Below are 21,751 nucleotides of genomic sequence, written 5' to 3'. Positions count from 1 at the left end.
TTTACAATTATGGTAGAAGTGGGTCTTTGGTGAATGGTTACTATTTGCAAGAAAGAGGAGGGGAGTACTGAAATGTAACTTGACAACAAAAAGAATTTGTTTTCTATTTGTGCTAGAAATATAGGGGGTTGTTTACTACTTGCGGGGGGGGGGAGGGGGAAGGGGTGTTCCTTGAAAGAGATCAAAGGCTCCAGTCATGACATCATGGGCTTGGGCACCACCGCACAGGAGGGAGTCATCTGGCTCCTTGAAGCCATCAGACTAATTATTGAGAACTTCAAAAGAAACTATATGCTTCCTTCTCCTGGGCACTTTTTTTTTTTTAAGACTGGTTTAACTATTTCAACTGTAGTGCCCTTTAAAAACCTCAGGCACAGCTCAATTACAACAAGCTCCTTTATGAGTTATGAATTACAACTGACATTTTCACTTGGAATTGAAAGTCACAAATTCTAAGCAATCTAATAAAAAGCATGTTTCAAGAAAAGCCCCTCAGTCTTGCTAGTCCAAACCAGCACCAGATTTTTCATAAGTTTAATAACCTACATTTTGCAAACTTAGCTATTGCCCTGGTATGTCACCAGCCACAGAAGTTAACATTTACAGACAAATTTCCAAACTAAGTCAACTGCTAGTTGAGACTTTCCAGCATCTGAACATATTCTGTGTTTTAAAAACATTTTTCCTAGTTAGAAAGAGATTTGAAAGTATTGCCAGTGGCTATTAAAAACACCACCACCACCAAAAACTTTTTAACTCAGTAGATAACTGAGGGAAAAAGGGAATCTAAACTGGATAGGTAAAAGCCAACAACACTAAAAGCACTGAAGCTTGATTTTGAATCTCAAGCAAGCCAGAAAGGATGCACAGGATCTTAGTTAGCTCATTAAGAAATACGCGTACCAAAATGCAAAAGGGGAGGGGGGAGAAGTGGAGACACCGGGGAATTGTGAATAGTTAGTGTACGTGCCAAGATAAAGGTCTGCTCTGACAAGCCTCCCCACCCTTTCAGCTCTGCTAGGCGCCCCTTCCTCGAGCACAACAAGAGCAAGAGACACTGATCTAATCACACCCATGCAGGGAACCCATCTGCCTATCGATGATCTTCTCAAGCCGGATCAGGCTTGTCGCAGCAGAAGGGAAATTTCCATGCGTTTGAACGCAACCTCCCCTCCCTCTCCACCCCCCAACCCGACATCAACCCAGTCCCGCTGCCCGGACGAAAGGCATTTTCACGCTCCCCCCCAGCATAACACATTGTAGCGATCGCAACTTAAACCCTGCTCGCTTTTTCTCTCTCTAGAGGGGCACAAGGAAAAGCTACGAGCTTTCGGTGTCGCGCTGTGAAAGCCCACAGGCGAGGGACTGACCAAAGAGTGCCACAAGGACAGGCCCCCACAAGAGAGAGGGGTTCAGGATCCGGCTCCCACGCCTGCCTGCCGTGGCTGTAAGCCACGCTCAACACGAGCGATCGGCAGCAGAGAGAGGCCAGCCGGACCAGCGGCGCGGGAGCGGATCTCACAGCTGGGCCAGCGCTGCGGGCGCGCAGGGACAGGGCTTACGTGTCAGGATCATGGTCTCCTGCGGCTCTTGGCACATCAAGGGCCGGGCGAAAGGGCGGCACACGCGGCCAGCGGGCTTCTTGGGCGGACCTCAGCGCATCTCCCCAGCGGCGCGCAGGATCCCGGCCAGCGCCTTCCCCTGCTTCACGCTCCAAGCCCGTCACGGAGCAGGCTGGCAGCTGCACGCCCCGCAGCCATCGCCCCCTCTCCCGCACTGCTCCCCGGGGAGCTGGCTGGGGCCGCCTGGCCCCCGCGCGCTGCTGACGGGTGAGGTCCGCGGACCTCCGCTCCTGCCTTGCCGCGGCGGCTCTGCGATGAGTTTGAAAAAGCCCCCCCTCCGCCCTGTCCCACATAAACTTCGGCATCGCAGCTGGGCAGCCGCAGGCCACGCCCCCTGCCGCCCCGCCCCTCTCGGTGTCTCTTTCACCGGGGGCAGGATTGATCACTTAGCTTGTTCCTCAATTTGTCTCCTGCGCGTCGGCGCCTCCCGTCCAGCCCCAGCTGGGCCTGGGTGTCGTGACGTGCTGGAAAGACTCAGCTCCCCAGGGACAATGCTCTCCTAGGCTATAGGCACGCTCTGCTGGAGAGCTTTACGTAGGGTTCCCAACCCTCCAGGATTGTCCCTGAGTCTCCAGATTAATCTTTAATTAAAGAGTATGTCATATGATGAAACCTCCAGGAACACATCCAACCAAAAGTGGCAACCCTGCTGTACAACCCCCTTCTTTATGAAACAGTCGTTCCCCCTTTGCACTGAGACAGGCATGACCCTAAACCCTGGGCTCCAGCACTCCTCACCTTGGTAAGCCTGGCAGGGAAGGCAGCAGAGGAAATGCAAACTCCCCAGCTGAGGTTTTCAGATGGGGCCCAGCTCCAGTTTTTTAAACAAAGCCCCTGTTCCTCCAGCACCAGCCCTGTGGTGGGTGTCTACAGCCCTGTCTGTACCAGGGACATTTTCTAAACATTTCCTATGGGTGGTAGCAATACGGGAGCCATAGTGAAGATGGGCCAGTGAGACGTGGCAGGGCTTCCAAAGTTCAGCTGTTTGGGAGCCTGCAGTTGATTCAAAAGTCTACATAATTTTGGCATAGCTCAGATTTAGGGCACTGCCAACAGACCAGTGAGGATTAAAAAGTCAAAGCTTCCTCCTACCCACACAGGGACAACCTCGGTAAAAACACTCTTGCTCACAGTGTTTGCAATCCACTGTTTTTCTCCAGAGGCTGACTACAAGCCGACTGATTCATCGGTTGTCTTCAACTATTTTCCAAGGCCCTAACCTGTAGATATTTGAAATGTTAGTCATAGCATGAGCCATGTTCAGTGGGCTTTAGAGGCATTTCCTTGATAGCAACTGTCAAAAAGTAAAGGTCAATGCAGTCAATGCTGCTTTAACTACTTTACAAGTTACAATATATATATACTAGAAAATATCGTCATGACAGCTCACTATAGTGGAATATAGTTTATTCTCTATTAAAAGAAACAATGGGAACAGCTCTGAAAAAATTGTTCCAATAAATGTTACTGTATAGAATAGTGCTGAGTGAGTTTCTGAGTATCGTGCATGTTCCTTGGTATCAGTAGGAACTAGTGTACAGTTTTTGGTTACTGTGGGGCATAAGCAGCAAAATTTGGATCCAGCTCCAAATCCAAATGTATGTTAGGCCCAAATTCTGGAATGAGCACCTGGTGAACGCAGGGATCCCACCTGCACTTCCATCTCCATTCAGTCTTTGGCCTTATTATCAAGACTTATTTTAAAAGAATTGTTAATTTGAGTGGTGCTTTCTGAGATGTGGACACCCATCTATCAGGAATTGGACAGAGACCACCAAACACATTTCACAGTGGCTACTAAACAGTCACTAGAAAGTCATAGCTAAACGTGAAAGGCTATGTAGCTCAATAACAATTTCCTAAGCCATCTACTCCCTTTTACATTTTCTGATGATTGTTTAAACACCCATTTTTTGGTAGACACATTCTGAGCCTTAAAATGATACAGAACATGCACAAGTACTTTGAGCAGTTGCAAAGTCACAAGCATGTAAAAGAGCGCTGAAATTTTGAAAATGTCTGCATATCAAAGACTGAGATTGCTTAATTTTATCCCAAATCAGTCTCATATTTTATATTAATTCTTGGTTGTTGAAGTTCCAACTGTTGTTTCAGCTCAGACAGATATAAAGAGTGGTACCTGAACCTGCGATCAGCGTGAAGAATACACATCTCTTTCAGCAAGCTGCTAACTTGTAAGTTGGCTATTACAGTGTTGTTTCTGAAAACCCCCACACCGCTCCAGATCATTAATTCACTTTTAGTCAACAGGAGAATGGTGCTGCACTGTATCTTCAAGCTTCACTTTTCACCCATTACAGGCTCAGTCAATTACCTCTTCTTATCTTAGTTAATTCCAACTCTTATAGGCTCAGTTGAATTTACCTGCATTTTTTGAATGCTTCTTCTATGGCAGGAGGTTGTGAGTTTAAAATGCAGGTCTGGCCCATAAAACACGAGTCCCTTAGGGGTTCTGGTGCCCCTGACATAACTTTTTCAACTCAGTCTTGAGCATACAACTAATGCAGGTAAGACAGACCTATGCTAACTTTCCAGAGGGAATTTCATTTCCTGTTGTTGAACAGGCAAAGCAATGCCACTATAATTAGTTGTCCTCTCTCTGTTGGCTACACGTTTAAGCTTTTACAAGACAAGGAAATGACAGGGTTGGCATGGCAGTGATTGGAAGAGTATTGTACTTTGGCAGCCTGACTTAGAGAAAAGAGAGAAAATAAGTTACTTCTGCAACAAGCCACAGAAAAGGAAAGAAGAATAGAAAGCAGGTTACCCAGAGAACCTATGAAAGACCTTCATTTCTGGGAAAGGCGCTGTATGAGACAACATTTTCTCAAATCTCTGGGGTATGAGTTTGTGTGTGTAGGGGGGCGGGGAAGTGGAATCAAGGTTAGGCAGGATTAAGAATAATACAATTTTATTGAAGTTCTTGTAATCTGTGAAATAGGTTGAAATGCTCCTGTTGAAAGTTAGGGCTTGTCTACACATAGCAGTTGCACTAGTTTTATTTAAATTGGTTATAAACTGGTTTAAGTTAAATTGAGCAGACCTCTGTGTGGTCAGAAATATATCTCTTTAATACTAGTTACATTGCTTTAGCTTGCACCTGGAAGATCAGGGCAATGCTTAAATTGATATAAGGCTGATTTAAATTGATGTAAGTGTTGCACCAGTTGAACTACATTGGTTTTAAATGACCCTTTTAGTAAAATCATGTGTAGACAAGGCTTAGGAAGGTACCATTCATAAATTTGAGTTATAAATGATGAAATATTTAGGGCCCAATTATGCAATTCTACATTAGCGAGCACTTACATAAGTACTCCCATTGGGCTTGTAGTACATTTTTCATATTTATGAATGGCTTTTACCCACCTCGCATGCCATGATCCTAAAATATATGTTTCGCATGCCATGATCCTAAAATATATGTTTCACTCATTTAAATACAAATAATTAATAATTTGCATTTACACAGCACCTTCCATCCAAAGATCTGAGGTGGCTTTACATACACGAAAGGACTGAGCCTTGTGAGGTCAATATGGCTCTCTCTACACTGTCCCACAATTTGGAATACAGAGGTGTGGATAGCAATGCATACCGAAGTGCTACGCTGTTAGGAATACATTAATGGGAACTAGGAACCTTTTAGTTCACAACTGCAGCATCGACACATGGGAGTTACAGCGCAGCACTTCGGGGTGCACTGCTATTCACACCCCCAAAGTCTGAACTGCGGGGCAGTGTAGACAAGCCTTCAGTATTTTTATTATCCTCATTTTACAGTTGACTAAATTCAGGAACAGAGAGTTAAGGGTGTGATTGATGAAGCAATTTAGGTGCCTAAACTCCAGAGTTAGGTGCTCAAGTTCCCAGGCATGGCACCACTGCAAGCCACAAAACTCCCACTTGGCTGCCTAATCTTGTAGGCACCTACACTCACTCAGTGCCTAACTTTCTGCATTAAAAGCTTTATAGGTGCCTAATTTCTAGACCCTGGGGATTGCACTCTGCTGCCCACGAACCAGAGGAAAACAGGCATTTGGCCACCTAAGTTGTGAGCAGGACCTGACGTTATCAGATGGGTACCATCATCTCCTCTGGCCATTTTGTGTGGAGGGAGGCAGGTGCCTAACTCATTAGGTGATTAAACCACCTGACTCCTGGCGGTGGGTTCCTGTGCATGGATCACAAGCAGAAGATAGGTTCTTCCCCGCAGCCTGGACTTAGGCATCTAGGGGAGAGTTTAGCTCACACCTCTCTCCCACTGGCTAGCTTAGGTGGCTCCCCACCTAGTGTGCTTGCTTTTTTTGGATCACATCACTCTCCTCCCATTCATTATATAGGAAGCCTAGGTGCTGAACTCAGGCTTTGTGGATAATAGTGTTCTTTGTGTGATTTTTTTTAGGCACTTAAAAGTTAGGTGCTGTGACACTCAGCTTTACAACGCCTAAGTCCCTTCTTGGATCCCACTCTGATTTGCCCAGGTTACACAGAAAGTCTGTATCTGACCCAGATCTCCTGAATCCCTAATCTAAACCTTAGCTACAAGTTCACCATCCACTTCACTCTATTAGGGCTGGTCTACACTACCGCAGTAAATCAATCTAACTTACGGAACTTCAGTTACGTGAATAACATAACTGAAGTCAACGTAGTTAGATCCACTTAGCACGGTGGCTACATTGTGCTGTGTCGATGGGAGATTGTGTCCATGGGAGACTGTATCGACACATATGTGGTCCACAATGATAAACAGATCGAGAACCACTGATTTAGTGCCTTGAAGGCAAGGATGAGGCACTTAAATTTGGTTCAGTAAAGAGAAAGGAAGCCAGTGAAGCAATCCAAGGAGGTTGGGGTGACATGGTAAAAATGTAGACGTTCTGAGCGCCCTTAAGAAATTATACCAAAGTTCAGAATGCTTACCTACAGTGCTGCATAATAAATAATAATTAATAGTGCCATTATCAGCCTAAATAAGCTCTCCTTTTTGACTTGGAGATCAAATCAACCACTGTCGTGAAAGATTAGCTCAGTCTCCATCCCCATTCAATCTCTGTAGATACTGTCATTGTCAGGGCCAGTGGATTTTTTGATCGGAATGTCTGTCTGCTAGGAACTGGACGGAAACCACCAACTAATTTCACATAGATCACTATGGAGATGCCAGAGGATAATCATCGACCTGTACTAGAGTCTTACTAGTAATCTGAAGGCTCTGATTCCATCCCATTATCAATTCTTGCAGCCATGCAGTCTCTTTGGTTTGCATTTTAACTTGGATTTCTATGACACTAAGTGAATGTATTTTCAAAATTAAAAAGTGAGCAGAAGTCTTGTATTAGCAGGAAAGCATGCTTAAAGGAACATTCCAGTTTAGGTATGGGTGTTTACCATGCAGCAGCAGCAACAACACTGTAATCACTCATTTGTCTCTAACGAGTGTTGTGGAATCAGTAAAGCCACTGCCCTTTGTAGTCTTGGTTCAACATTTTTATCTACTTAATGCATCAGCTAATACTACTACAAAAAAAGAGGCAATCTCACAGTAGAATCCTAGGCTGGTTCCTGATGAATGTACTGATTTTAAAGTCATGCTTACCGGAAGAAGCAAGATACTTGCTCAGTAAAGTGTTTCAGAGTAGCAGCCGTGTTAGTCTGTATCCGCAAAAAGGAGTACTTGTGGCACCTTAGAGACTAACAAATTTATTTGAGCATAAGCTTTCGTGGGCTACATTGTGCATCCGATGAAGTGAGCTGTAGCTCACGAAAGCTTATGCTCAAATAAATTGGTTAGTCTCTAAGGTGCCACATGTACTCCTGTTCTTTTTGCAGTAAAGTGTTGTTATCCTTAATGCAATCAAAGAGTTCTGGATGGATGGTGAAGTAACTGTAAAGGCTTGCCCAACAGGCACAATTACTCACTTTAATAGGTGAATTCTCCTTTTGTTTGAACTGTATAAGGGAGTGATTCGTAGGATGAGAACTAATAATAAGTACTTCATTGTCTTCTGTTTTCCTTCTAAGGCCCAAATGTCTTGATAGCTAACTGTACTATGGCCATCACTCCTCTTTTAAACAGCATGATACAGAGGAGTTACAATTTGCAATTGGTCATCTGACTTGCTGATACAAACACAGGATTGTAAGACACAGGACTACAATTCTAAATGCTTGTCTTAATATCCTTTTAGCAATGGCATGATAGATTATAGAGCAGCTTCAGCTTGCATGGGATAGCAGGCCTCTGGCTATAGACCTGGCTTCAGTGTGGTCTTGGGTCTTTAAAGGCTGTTTCTGAATTCTAAAGGACCTCAATGTTGCACACTTTGTCAATGAAGTAACAACTAAATCCAATTCTAAAGCACTTGATTTAATTGAAAATTAATTATTTAAAGTGGGCAATAATTGTGCAGCCCTCTTTAAAAAGAAAGGTTACAGTGTCATTTCTTAGAAATGAAATATACTTGGGCTTTCTGAGAAGGAAGATTATTGTTCAACATCTCAGAGAATCTAAAATGAAATGCTATATGTTCTTGAATTAACTTTAACTAACTAATAGTTATATCATACAAACATATGGTCTGTCTATTCTAGTATCTTGTCTCCTGAGATAACCCATAGAGACACTTCAAAGAATGTCAATTATCACTATGCAATAGTAAATACTCTGTGTGTATGTGCTTGTTATTTATTTCTGATCCCAGCTGTTGATCAAAATGACACCTAGATTTTTTTTTTTTACAAGTAAATCAATATGTTTCTAAACTTGCTCCGATACATATTAGGAATATAATTGACTATGTTTTAAATGTAGAGATAAGTGAACTCATTTTGCCTGAGTTCAAATGTATTCAAACTCCATGAGTTCGAAAGTTCAGTCTGAACAAAAACAGGTCTGGTTTCATGTTGCACTTAGGAGAGACTGTATAAAATAGAAGCAGTGAGGGGAGAGAGAGGAAAAAAATGATGCTAATATAGCTTGAAAATGAAGCAGATTTGGCAAAGTGTAAAATAAATACAGACTGACAAAAGGAGAGGGAGAGAGAGACACATTCTAAATACATTTTAACACAGAGGGCCAGATCCTCAGCTGCTCTAAATCAGTATAGATGCAATGCAATCAATGAAGGTATCTGGAGGATCTGTCCTTAATATTTTCCATATAGAATAGCACTGATGCCTTTTTAAGTGGGTGATGGGATTCTTTTGCTAATAGCACATTGACTTCCCTTTAGCTAGAAAATATGCTTTTTCATCAAAAGGTGGCTCACCTGGGGAAAACTACAACTTAGTTTTAAATTTCAGGAAAATAAGGTCTGAGAACTCAAAATAGCTTTGTGAACCCAATAAAGAGACTGAGAATTTCACAAAAATTCAAACCTTTTCAGGCTAGTTCATCCTAGTTCATAGGAAATGCTACAGGAGGCGAGTTAGAACTTTTAGCTCAGGGTAGACAATTATTTTTTGTCAAGGTCCAAATGTCTTGGCTAAAGGTATAGTCAAGGTCCAGACTCCAGAGAAAATAATACAAAAATAACAATAATGATAATAAATAAATTAAATAATAAGATTTTGGGGTCTGTTCAAAAGCGCCTTGCGGTCTGGATTTGGCCAGCAGTCTGCCTGTTGACTACCTAGCGTATAATGGAGGCCAAAGGATGGAACAGACTTTATAGCTCATGGAACAATAGTCTCCGCAGATAACAGATGAAACCCTCCTTTGTCTTGCTAAAAAACCACAACAATCTCATCTATTTTATTGGTGAAAACAACAGTTCATAAAGCAGAGTCTGCACCTGAAATTATCAGGAAAAATCCCTGGGCTGAATTCTCGACCCCACGCAAACTCTACTTGTGTGTAGAGAAGGGGTCTTCAGGGAGATGGTTTTGGTTTCCTGATTCAGCACCAGCCAACTGGAGGATAGATGTAGTGGAGCTTTGCTCTGCCACATCCCTTCTCCACCCCTAACATGTGCCCTTCCTCCCTGTTTGCCAGGGATCTGGGGATGGGGGTGGGGAGTGCAAAAGCTGGCTTTGCCAGCCTTATTCCAGTGGAATTTATTTGTGCAAGGGGAGTTCTCCATTGACAAGATAACCCTACAATCTGTCATCTTCTACACGTGAATGGTGTAAAGTAGACGGAGTGCACTGGAGAATCGAATGCTGAATTACATCTGTCTGTGAACACTGCAATGCCTTACTTCTCAATTCTGTGAACACTTATGCATGTGCGAAACTTAATTCAAATAAATAACACATGTTCATAAATATTTGCAGATTAAGGCCTTAATTATCAGGAGAAAACAGAAGTCACATTATTGTAATGTTATTTCACTTCCACATCCATTAGAAAGAAGCTATTAGACTAGTGCCATTAAAAAGCCATTGAGGAAATTAGTAATGATATAGTCTTGATCAACAGTTTAGCTACCAAGAGGTTTGATAATGCAAAAGTATCTGTATGTTGAAGTTCATTTAATTTCATACATTGTAACTTAACTTCTACCTAAACTTGCTTCATTTTATACAACAGTTTTATATAAAGGGCCAGAGCTTCACTTGGTGTAAACCAGTGTAGCTCTATTGCCTTCAATAAAGCTACACTAATTTACACCTAAACGTAAAGTACCAATTTTTTTTATCCTTAGAGCTTAAGGATAGGTTTACACTGAAAAAAAAAAGTTATTTTATCTTCTAGCTAAAAAACTTAGCAGAAAATATACGTGATTGGTAAGGTGCAATGAATATTCTCAAGGTACCCTAGTTAAAAATAATTCAGATCACTCTGTGTGCGGTGTACATTTAGGCCTGTCTCTCCCTCGATGTAAACTTGTTTTACACCTGCATAATGCTATGGCCTTCAGTGGTGTTACTCCTCATTTACACAGAAAGTAAGAGAAGTATCAGGAATCATTATATCAATTTTTTTTAAAAAAAAGTGAATTTTTAACCTTTTTTGAGGTTTAGGATGAAGAAAAGCAAGTGCCACTGCTGAAATACAAAAATTGCAATATAATTCTGGTAATAACGGGATTTAAAAATAAAAATGTTAATTCATCCTTACCACACTCCTCTGAAATAGGCTAAGTGTATCAGGAGAAATTGTATGCAGTGCTATAAGAAGCACAGCCCAGAACTCACAGCCCAAGAGAAGTGCAGACTAAGGTGGCTTTAAGCCACTTTTGCATCCTGCTCATCCTGGGCTGCTTTGGGTTCCCCAGTACAACTTTAGTCTTGGGGAGCCTTTCTAGGTTATTGCAGACTCCTCAGGTTGCCCTAGGGCTGCAGTAATACCTGGAATCTCAGCCCTGCCCCCAACCTTGGCCACCTGCTTGCAGTCCTGATCCTGGCATGGCCCCTATAAAAATTGGAGTTGCAAGGGGGTCCTTGAAGGACAGCCTTATCAGTGTTTTCCCCAGTGCCTACACCAGAGAAAACCTCCCCTGGCTGGATATTTATTTTCTTTCTTTCTTTCTTTCTTTCTTTCTTTCTTTCTTTCTTTCTTTCTTTCTTTCTTTCTTTCTTTCTGAAATTGTTTAAGAAAATTTTACTGGATGCCCAAAAAGTCAAAATCACACAACTGAGAAAGAAGGCCCTATTGATTACAAAACTGACCCGCTTTAGAAGGGAAGGGAAGGCAGATACAATTTTTTTTAAAAAAAAATGTAAACAAATGGAAGAAAGGGGAAGTTGATAGTAACGACTATAAATCAGAAACTAGGAATTGTAGAAAATTGATAGGGGAAGCAAAGGGACACAAGGAGAAATCTGCCAGCAGAATCTGGTGCAACTGCTGCTGGAATACTGTGTCCAATTCTGGTGCACACAATCCAAGAAGAATGTTGATAAATTGGATAGGTACAGTGAAGAGCCATGAGAATGATCAAAGGATTAGAAAACATGACTTATAGTGATAGTTTCAGGGAGCTCAATCTATTTAGCTTAACAAAGTAAAAGGTTAAGGGGTGACCTGATTAGTCTATAAGTACATGGTATTATTTAGCAATAGGCTCTTCAATCTAGCAGAGAAAGGTATACCACAATCCAATGTTGAAGTTGGATACATTCAAACTGGAAATAAGACATGCCTTTTTAACAGTGAAAGTAATTAACCACTGGAACAACTTATCAAGGGTTGTGGTGGAGTCTCCATCACTGACAATTTTTTAAATCAAGATTGGATCTTTTTCTGAAAAATCTGCTCTAGGAATTATTGTGGGGAAGTTCTATGGCCTGTGTTATACAGGAGGTCAGACTAGATGATCACAGTGGTCCCCCCTGGCCTTGGAATCTATGAATCTTATTACACTCATGAATCACTACATCCAGTTAAAAAGATCACTTCTCTCTCCATAGAGTACTATTTATTTGATTATTCTTTATTTTTTAATAATATATAAAAGAATAATCAAAGAAATGCGATTTGGACCATTTCACTAGTAGTCTAAGGCTATGTCTACACTAGAGACCTTACAGCGGCACAGCTGTACTGATGCAGCTATGCTGCCTTAAGGTCTCCTGTATAGCCACTCTATGCCGACGGGAGAGCGCTCTCTCATCAGCATAATTAAACCACCCCCAAAGAGTTGCAGTAGCTATGGTGGCGAGAGATGTTCTCTCACCAACATCGCACTGTCCACTCCGGCGCATCTGTTGGTGTAACTTATGTCGGTCAAGAGTGTGTTTTTTTCACACACTCTGACCAATAAAAGCTTTACTGACAAAAATGCTAGTGTAGACATAGCCTAAAAGACAAGAAATACATCTCACCATAGGGATATATGGGAAATTGGAGATTTATATATTAAGGTTCTTATTTTTACTATTTTTGTTAGCATAACAGTGTTAAATCATTCTTAAATTAACTAACTCTTCCTCCGTCTTTTTTAACAATTAGATTTTACTTCACATTTTTGAAACCACCAGGTTCCCATGCATTCCAGGGATGAGATGCATTTCCTATGTCTCAGTCTATTTCCCAGTGGGAGATGCAATCTGATGAAATATCTGAAAAATGTCAGCTCTTGCTCTAAGAGATAACAGCACCATTCACAAAATGCCTGGTCCTATAAGATACTGACTGTCCTGAGCACTCACTGAAGTCAATGGGAATTGCGGGATTAGGCCGTTACTGAACATACTGAAACCATGAGAGCTATTTTCAAAAAATGAATTTGCAAAACAGTTTTATTATAATCAAGTAAACATCATATTTAGGCTCTAATCTCAAAACAATGCACTAGCACAGATCTTTGCTCCCTTGCAGTGTCCCAGTGAGTTCAATTGGACTCCGCAGGGCCATAAAGATGTCCACACTAGTAGATTGCATTGCCTGACCAGGGCCATTTTTAGCTACAGTAACTAAGAATTTATAAGTAATCACTCAAGTTTCCTGTTAAAGTACAATATTTTTATTCTCCCATCTGCCCATCCCCCTTTTGAATGATTCAAAGCTTTGTAGTTAAATTAGCTCTGTATTCATTAAACTTATTTCCTCTGGAGGAAATAGGCATATGCATCCACCTGCACAAGTTGACCAATTATGTGAAAAGGCTGCTTCTGTTTTAGCCTTGGGGAATCTGCCGGATGGAGGAAATCATTTTAAACCAATGACACAATAAAGCAAGGTAACTAAAGTAGCTAGAACACACTCTCTGATGGATAATTTCACTACAACAGTCACCAAAGGAAAATAATATTTTTATGAGATATTTATGAGATACTATAGTCTGGGCAGCAGCTGTAGTAAATATAATGAAAAGCTACTGAGATAGTAAAGAGGGAAAAATACAAATGAATTTAGGGCAATGGGCCAAATTCAGACCTGACGTAAGTCAGTGTAACTCCACAGTTCATTCTTTCTTACCAACTCATGTCCAGAGCCCCTCCAGGCACTTCCTCTGACTGCCTGTCCCATCCCTCCCAGTATCAGGGATTCATTTGGTACCCAATGTCAAATACTGATATTCATTAACTCGTACCAGTAAGGGGCTATTGTATTTTGCCATTTTGAATGCTTCTTTCCCCTCCTTGCCTACAGAACTCTGTTCTGTTCTCGTCTAATGTTCTTATACCACTCTAGTATCTGAGCACTGTGCTGTAGTGCATTAAATAATGTGACTAACATTTGTTATGTGTGATTTGTTTTCTCTCTCATCCTCTCCTAGGGATAGGTGGGTTTTGGGGTTTTTTTTTTGTTAAAATGTACACACTGTTACGTGTTTATGTGTTTAGGCAACACTGAAAAAGTGCATCTTGCATTTGGAATGGAAGATGGTGAGGTTTGTAATGATCTTTAATTCCTGTCAGAATTCATGCCACAGTCTCAGACCAGCCCCTAGACTAGCTCTGTTTCCTGCACAGATGAGCTTTCCTCTTATGGCAGAAAGTTCCACTGTGCCTCACAGAGTTGTCAATCAAGGTCTTCATCCCAGAGCTTTAGGTGATCCTTTACATATGCTGGCCCAGGCCACTAAGTGGCTTGAAAATAAGGACCGAAAACTTGACCTGGACTTGATATTCTATGGGAAGACAACATAGGGGGTCGAAGACAAGTTTGACATGTTCATAGTAGCCTGTGCTTCTGAGGAGATACTGTACTTGGCAGTGTTCTGTACTAGTTGGTGTTTCCTTTGGGCAGATGGCTTAATGCCCAGGTATACTGCATTGCTGTAATCCAGATGGGAGGTGAGGGCAGGTCATCATCCATCAGCATGGGATGAAGTCTCCTAGCTAACCAGAGAAGGTAGAAAGTGTGACTCATCGATACTGATATGTGAGAATTTGGTATCAGCGAGGAATCTAGGAACTAACTTTCTTTCTTTCTTGTTAACCCCTTCTACTCTGACCCTCCCTTTCTCTACCTTTCAATTTTTTTCTTATTAGTACTACTTCTTAGTTGCTTGCAGTGTATCTGACAACTGCGTGTGCTTTGAAAAGGTTCAACAAGAAATACTCTAATAAAGGCTACTTTGGTGATGGAGGGAGAATCAAAGCAGCAGTGGAAACCACAACCTACTTAGCAACTATCACTGATCAAAAGCAGCTTTTACTGTACCATACTCTCAGTAAATTGCTGAAGAGCGGAAAGTGGGGTGGAGAGGAACTAGCCGTATTGCCAGTAAGAACACATTGGGATTGGACAAAGTCTATCAAGGGATTCCATACTCCATGAAAGTGGTCTAGACCTGAACAAGAGCCATCAGAGTTAGGGAGAGAGGGCCTGACTCAGAACAGACAGAAGTTGCTGTCCAGCCCCAAATGAACAGATTGGAGAGCTGAGACGGTTGAATGGCCATAGAAGGGGGTGATTAGAATTAGGTAAGATCAATTCCTTCATTTAAGTTTATGAATCCTTGGAGGGTGGCCAATTTAGCTAAATAATAATGCTTCTTTTCTATTCGCAAACTTCCCTTATTATGTCGGGATATTACAGAGGGCTGAGATTAGCATATGGAGTTATGTAAGTACTTGATGCAATACCTAAGAACAACTGGAGAAGTGACATGTCAATAGGAGCTTGCCTAGTTTAAAGATAAGGCTTCATACTCCATTACATGATCAGAAGAAACAGGACCATGGAAAACACTTACTATGCTTAATATTACAACATGAGGAAAGACTGCACTTTTTTTTTCTTTTTCTGCACTCTAACTTTTTCAGTCATATCATTTTACAAGCAAACTTGATAAACAAATTTGCTGTTCATAGAATCATAGAATCATAGAATCATAGAATATAAGGGTTGGAAGGGACCCCAGAAGGTCATCTAGTCCAACCCCCTGCTCAAAGCAGGACCAATTCCCAGTTAAATCATCCCAGCCAGGGCTTTGTCAAGCCTGACCTTAAAAACCTCTAAGGAAGGAGATTCTACCACCTCCCTAGGTAACGCATTCCAGTGTTTCACCACCCTCATAGTGAAAAAGTTTTTCCTAATATCCAATCTAAACCTCCCCCACTGCAGCTTGAGACCATTACTCCTCGTTCTGTCATCTGATACCATTGAGAACAGTCTAGAGCCATCCTCTTTGGAACCCCCTTTCAGGTAGTTGAAAACAGCTATCAAATCCCCCCTCATTCTTCTCTTCTGCAGGCTAAACAATCCCAGCTCCCTCAGCCTCTCCTCATAACTCATGTGTTCCAGTCCCCTAATCATTTTTGTTGCCCTTCGCTGGACTCTCTCCAATTTATCCACATCCTTCTTGAAGTGTGGGGCCCAAAACTGGACACAGTACTCCAGATGAGGCCTCACCAATGTCGAATAGAGGGGAACGATCACGTCCCTCGATCTGCTCGCTATGCCCCTACTTATACATCCCAAAATGCCATTGGCCTTCTTGGCAACAAGGGCACACTGCTGGCTCATATCCAGCTTCTCGTCCACTGTCACCCCTAGGTCCTTTTCCGCAGAACTGCTGCCTAGCCATTCGGTCCCTAGTCTGTAGCTGTGCATTGGGTTCTTCCGTCCTAAGTGCAGGACCCTGCACTTATCCTTATTGAACCTCATCAGATTTCTTTTGGCCCAATCCTCCAATTTGTCTAGGTCCTTCTGTATCCTATCCCTCCCCTCCAGCGTATCTACCACTCCTCCCAGTTTAGTATCATCCGCAAATTTGCTGAGAGTGCAATCCACACCATCCTCCAGATCATTTATGAAGATATTGAACAAAACCGGCCCCAGGACCGACCCTTGGGGCACTCCACTTGATACCGGCTGCCAACTAGACATGGAGCCATTGATCACTACCCGTTGAGCCCGACAATCTAGCCAGCTTTCTACCCACCTTGTAGTGCATTCATCCAGCCCATACTTCCTTAACTTGCTGACAAGAATACTGTGGGAGACCGTGTCAAAAGCTTTGCTGGGAGAATACTTATATCAAGTCTGAGCCTGGAGCAATTTTAGCATCTCTATGTTAGGAGCCCCAGAAAAGAGGTATGCATAATGAAAATGCAGAACAGCCTGGTTCTTGAGTGCCAGTAAAATTCAAGGTTTTTTAAATTCTTAAATTCACATGCAGAATAATATAAATCAAGTACAAGAATCAGTTACATTTTTCAGACTATAAAATGCATGCAGAAGCAGTGTGGATTGGAGAGAAAAAGTTTTACCTAAATCACTTAATCTATTAAACCTTAGAAATTGGTCTTATTTGGCAATACAGTGGATTTCAGGATTGAAAAAACATGCTTTAGTGCACGAATGTGTGATAGATAGCCTTTGGATTCTATGCAACCTACTGTTACCATTAAAGAGATAGGGCCAAATTCTTTCTCAGTTATACCAGTTTAACTCCAAAGTACTATGGGGCAGATCCTTAGCTGGGGTAAATTGTCATAGCTTCACAGAAGTAAATGGATCTGCCTTTGTAACTTTATTGACCTCAACAGATTTAGAGTAGTGTAACTCAGAGAATGATTTAGCCCCTGAATAGTGAGTGGGCTGTTACTTATAACAAATTAATCACATTTTCATAAAAAAAACCCCTCCTTTGGTCCTTGCTGAATTGGTCCTGGCCTCATCCCCCTTCCCTTTCGTCTGATACCTACAAGCAGCAGAAATATTGGAAATGTTTTTGAAAAAGTCCTAATAAAATGCAGTGTGCCACAGGACACACAGTCTGTGGAACTCCTTGGGTCTTCCACTTCTGAGATCAGTGCTACTGGAAGCTTTTATTGCTTTCCAGACCCTGCTTAGCATGGTGGCTGGAGGACAATAAAGAAACACAGAATGAAAGTCTAAATGCAACCAGCTAGCTCTTTGCTTGATCACAACTTCAGGGAATTACAGTTAACCTGGTACACACTTAATTAGATTACCCATGATGGGATGCCAAGGGCTCCCCAGTGCCAAAACCAGAACCCTCCCTCTTTTGAAACAAGAGACTTTACATCACATAAGTAGATTTATATTTTTAGGAACAACATTAGGGTAGAAAAATAGTCGCAGTTTTCTTTGCTGAGGATTCTTTATATTTTCCAGGTATAGAGGGTCTATTAAAAACTTCAGGATTAAAAGCATTGACAGGGATCTGATTTCTAGACAGAAAGTGTAAACAATGACTTGAAAGGTGTGCATGCAGAACCTTCCAACTGATTTACCAGTAGCTCTTTAGAATCTGTCATGCATGTCATATTGAGCTTACAAACTTAATTACCTTAGCTATAAGAAACTGAGTGCCTGCTTCTCAACTCCTTGATGTAAATCAAAGACAGCTATAAAAAAACCCTACAGAATAACATATCACATTTGGGGCAGTCTGAAAAATTAGGATCAACAACTCAGAGTGCCTGATTCTGATCTCAGCTACTCTGATGTAAATCTGGAGTAACTCCACTGAAATCAATGGAGTGATACCAGAATAAAAGCACTATGTGGTCTGAATCAGGCCCAGAGTCTTCAGAGTGAAAGTAAGATACGCATAGTATTGTCAACCTCAAGTGTTCAAAAATCAGGAACCAAGTCCCCAAAAATGATGAGACTGGCTTAAAAATCATGAGATTTAAAATAATTAAATAAATGTGGAGTTTTCTCTTTTTTTCAGAGTGAAAGCTGACATTTGCACCTGCCTTCAAGAGCTGAGGCTTTAAGTAAAATACCAAATATTGCAACACTCAGCATAATATTTTGAGAGCTGGCAACGGTGATCCACAGAGGACTAACAGGAGAGAAGTGAGGGGAAAAGAGATGAGGGAACATGGGAGGAAGCAACCAGAATGAGTGGTGAAGCCACGGAGACAGAGGGGGAATCCGCAGGCAGAGGGACAGAGAGTCTTAGAGGAAGAGAGAGAATGAGATGTCACCTGAAGGCAATGAAGGAGGCCTGCTATCCTCTGCCCCCTTAAAACATCAGAGAGGAGAAACAGCCTGCTGGCTATCCAGCAGCAGGTAAGGGAAGCCAGGACATGTTGGGGGAAGTTTGGAAAGGGCCTTTGAGTAACATGTGATGTATATCTATCATATGTGATGCTATGTTGGGTATACTACAAATAGCAAGAACATGTGGAAAACTGCAGTACTTTTGAGCCTCTGATAATTAAGGTAACATAACCAAAAACATCACCAAATGTACACAGGACCTTTTAATGACTGGAAGCTGAAAGGCTCCAAACCCTCCACTTATTTGGAAAACTGTCCCATGAAAAATGTTTCAAATATTGGCAACTTTCCCCTGGCTTCCCCCTTCCTTCTCATGAGGAACCAGATGTTGCTAACACTGATTAGAGTGGGTGGGAGGGTAAGACCCTCCTCGGTTCCTCTCTTCATCAGCTGCTCCTTTGTGCTGTGCAAATGAGGGGCAGAGGGCACAGTGAGAGCAGCAGGCGAAGGGGTATGTGTAGAGCAGAGACAGTAGTCTCTGTTAGTGGGGTGGGGATCTGGAGGGTAGGGAATGGAGATACAAACTGCAGCCTAGAAGTGCTGCTAGTCCCTGGGAGAAACCAGCTGATCTGTTGAACCTAGAGCTAACAAGGGAAACATGAGACAGCTCTAGGAGGACTGGGAGTAGTGACATGCATAGAGTGTTCCACAACAGGATGAAACTTTTCTGCCGTTGAACAACTGGCCAAGGTAAACCCTCTGTCATTTTAATAGATTGATGGAGCTATGCCAATTTACACCAGTTCCATGTGTCTGCTGTGCTCTTATTATTTATATATTGTAAAGTGCACAGTTGCTACGGCAATAGGCACAGAATAAGATACTAGCTAGAAAAGAAACAGAATTGTCTAGAAGTACATTAATGAATTTTGGTTAGACACTCTTTGCATAGCAGTTATTATATGGTATAAATTATCACAACACATGGAATATAATAGTTCTGAAAAAAGTTTGGAAAGCTACCTGAAGGGTAAAGTAAGGTAGAGCACAACAGGTAACTCAAAGGAAGGGGGTTGACTTTTGATATAGCTGTGCTGGAGCCGGAAGGTGTAATTTCGGAGTGTAAGCTTGAGTAGACGTACCCATGCTAGCTCTGGTCAAGTGAGTGTACTAAAATAAGAAGTATAGCCACATTGGCACAAGTGGTAGGCAAGGCTAGCCACCTGAATGCATACCTAGGGTCTTGCACAGAACGGTATTCGGGACAGCTAGCCCATCCCTCCGTTCAATATCCTTATGTTTTTGGTGTGCTAGCTTGATCAGAGCTAGCGCAGGACGTCTGCCTGATCTAGAAATTACACCTTCCAGTTCTGGTGTAAACATACCCTTAGACAGGTCTCCTTTGTCTTGAAATATTGTTTGCTATGCTTTTGTCATCGGATTTGCCAGTTTCCTCAACCCTGATAAGGATGGACTTCATTTTTCTAAGGGTATGAGAAGGAATTTAGGCCCCCAGTGCTGCAGTTGCATCAGTATGCATGCAACTTTACTCAGCTGAAAAGTCCCATTGACATTTAGGTACATAAGTGTTTGCAGGATGGAGGCTTTAATTTCTAGATGATGGAGTTTCTGGCCCTGGAACAGTCCATTCTTGTGATGCTGACCACAGTTCACTCGAGCCCATTAAACTCATTCCACTAAGAATAGGTTCCAGGAATGGAAGGCTGATGATGCTTTTATCCTCTGGCCACTCAGCTACTATTTCTGGTCTGGTTGATGATGCCGGAAATCAAAGTACAGATCCTGAGAACAGTAAAGCTTTTCACAATGGCTTCCCTGCATGATAAGTCACTGTGCCAGCTAAGAAAATGAATTTCTAATACACTTGGCACTGAATCAGTGGCTTGTCTCAAAGGAGAACTGCACAGAACACTGTTTATTTGGCATGTGTAGCACTGAAGTAGACTGCACCTATCTGAATTATTTTAGCCTCATAAAACCTTTTACGATGAAGTTCCCATTGGATTTGACAGCACCCAAACCAACACATGACTTCTTGTATTGCATTCTTCTCTGTAATTAAGGAAACAATAATACGCCAATACTATTTGCATTAGATGTGTTAAACAGTATGCCTTTGTTTTAAAGGTGCTAAACTCAAATATAATTTTCTTTGTTTGATGGAGATGTTGGTGGAGAATATTTGTATTCAGGAAAGTAAGAAACCAATACACCGGTTTCTGCCAGGCAAATGCTATGCAAGCTTCCCCACTCATATATTTCATGCATTTTTGAAGTATTGCTGTAGTTGAAGTTGAGATGGCACCTTCGTTCTAAACTCAGTTACTTCATTGTCATTTTCAGAACATTAATCATTAAGCTCAAGTACACAAATGCTGTAAATCTGACCTAAAGGTAACTAGCTATCTTTGTGATCTGTGCTGCATTAACAAATATCGTATGGAAATGATCACATCTCATTTTAGTGATATGACAAACACACTGTAATTCTAATGACAAAAGTAAATAGCTATATTTTGTCTGTTTTGTAATGGTTTTGTGTTCTGCATAAATAGATCTGTGTATTCAAAGACTAACTAGATTCTCCTGGTATATCTAACAATAGTTATAAAAGTCAAAGATTCTTTTTTAGGCTAAAGGTGAGTCAGACTTCTCTGACCATGGTAAAATGTGGGTCTGCAAAATCACAGAGCTTGTCCTGGATTAATTCCAGTTCATTGTGACTACTGGAGTTAGAAAGGAAAACTTAACAGGGTATTTTTAATCACTTTTACCTCTAGCAACAATGTGATGCTATTTCCATTGTTCCTGTTATGGTAATAAGTAGCTAACATGTTCCCAAAAATTGATTATTATGCTTTATTCAATAGATCAACCATCAAGACATTGCAGCCAATCAGGAAAGGGAGTGGAAAGGAACAGAGAGAGGAACCTCAAAGGAAAGGACAAGACACTGTGTCTTTTGTCTTTTGTTCCAAGATGAAAATAAGCTGTCTCCACTGCTGATAAGCTCCTCTTTTGATCTCCTTTTGCAATAATTAGAGTTAGACACTAAGTTATTTTATGCAGCTCTTTAAATTCAAAGTTCAATCCACACTAAACTAATATGAATGGGAATTATTTGCCACATGCAAATATCGACACAATGAACTTTTTTATTATTACCTACATTTAATTATGTAGCTTTTGCTTAATATCTACGCAAACTAGCCACTGCAAGAGCTGTTGGAGATGAGGTGTGTTCTTTACTACTGTCTTCTCTTTG

General features: G+C 41.6%; 1 protein-coding gene across 2 annotated transcripts in view; it reads right to left on the bottom strand.

Annotated features, from left to right (window-relative positions):
• DLC1 (DLC1 Rho GTPase activating protein) overlaps window positions 1-21,751 on the bottom strand; it is a 366,209-nt gene that overhangs the window by 52,600 nt on the left and 291,858 nt on the right. Inside the window, exon 1 of one of the 2 annotated variants that reach the window (XM_075127890.1) lies at window positions 1,563-1,897. The exons of the other annotated variant lie outside the window; for it this stretch is intronic. The gene's annotated coding sequence lies outside the window, so the exon portion shown is untranslated. Of the gene's footprint in view, window positions 1-1,562; window positions 1,898-21,751 lie in introns of those variants that run through there. 2 annotated transcript variants of the gene reach the window in all.

This window comes from Caretta caretta, chromosome 4 (assembly GCF_965140235.1).
Source record: "Caretta caretta isolate rCarCar2 chromosome 4, rCarCar1.hap1, whole genome shotgun sequence".
In the NCBI taxonomy this organism is placed as follows: Eukaryota; Metazoa; Chordata; order Testudines; family Cheloniidae; genus Caretta; species Caretta caretta.
The sequence above is the reverse complement of the archived record's forward strand: the minus strand, read 5'-3'. Positions and strand labels throughout refer to the sequence as shown.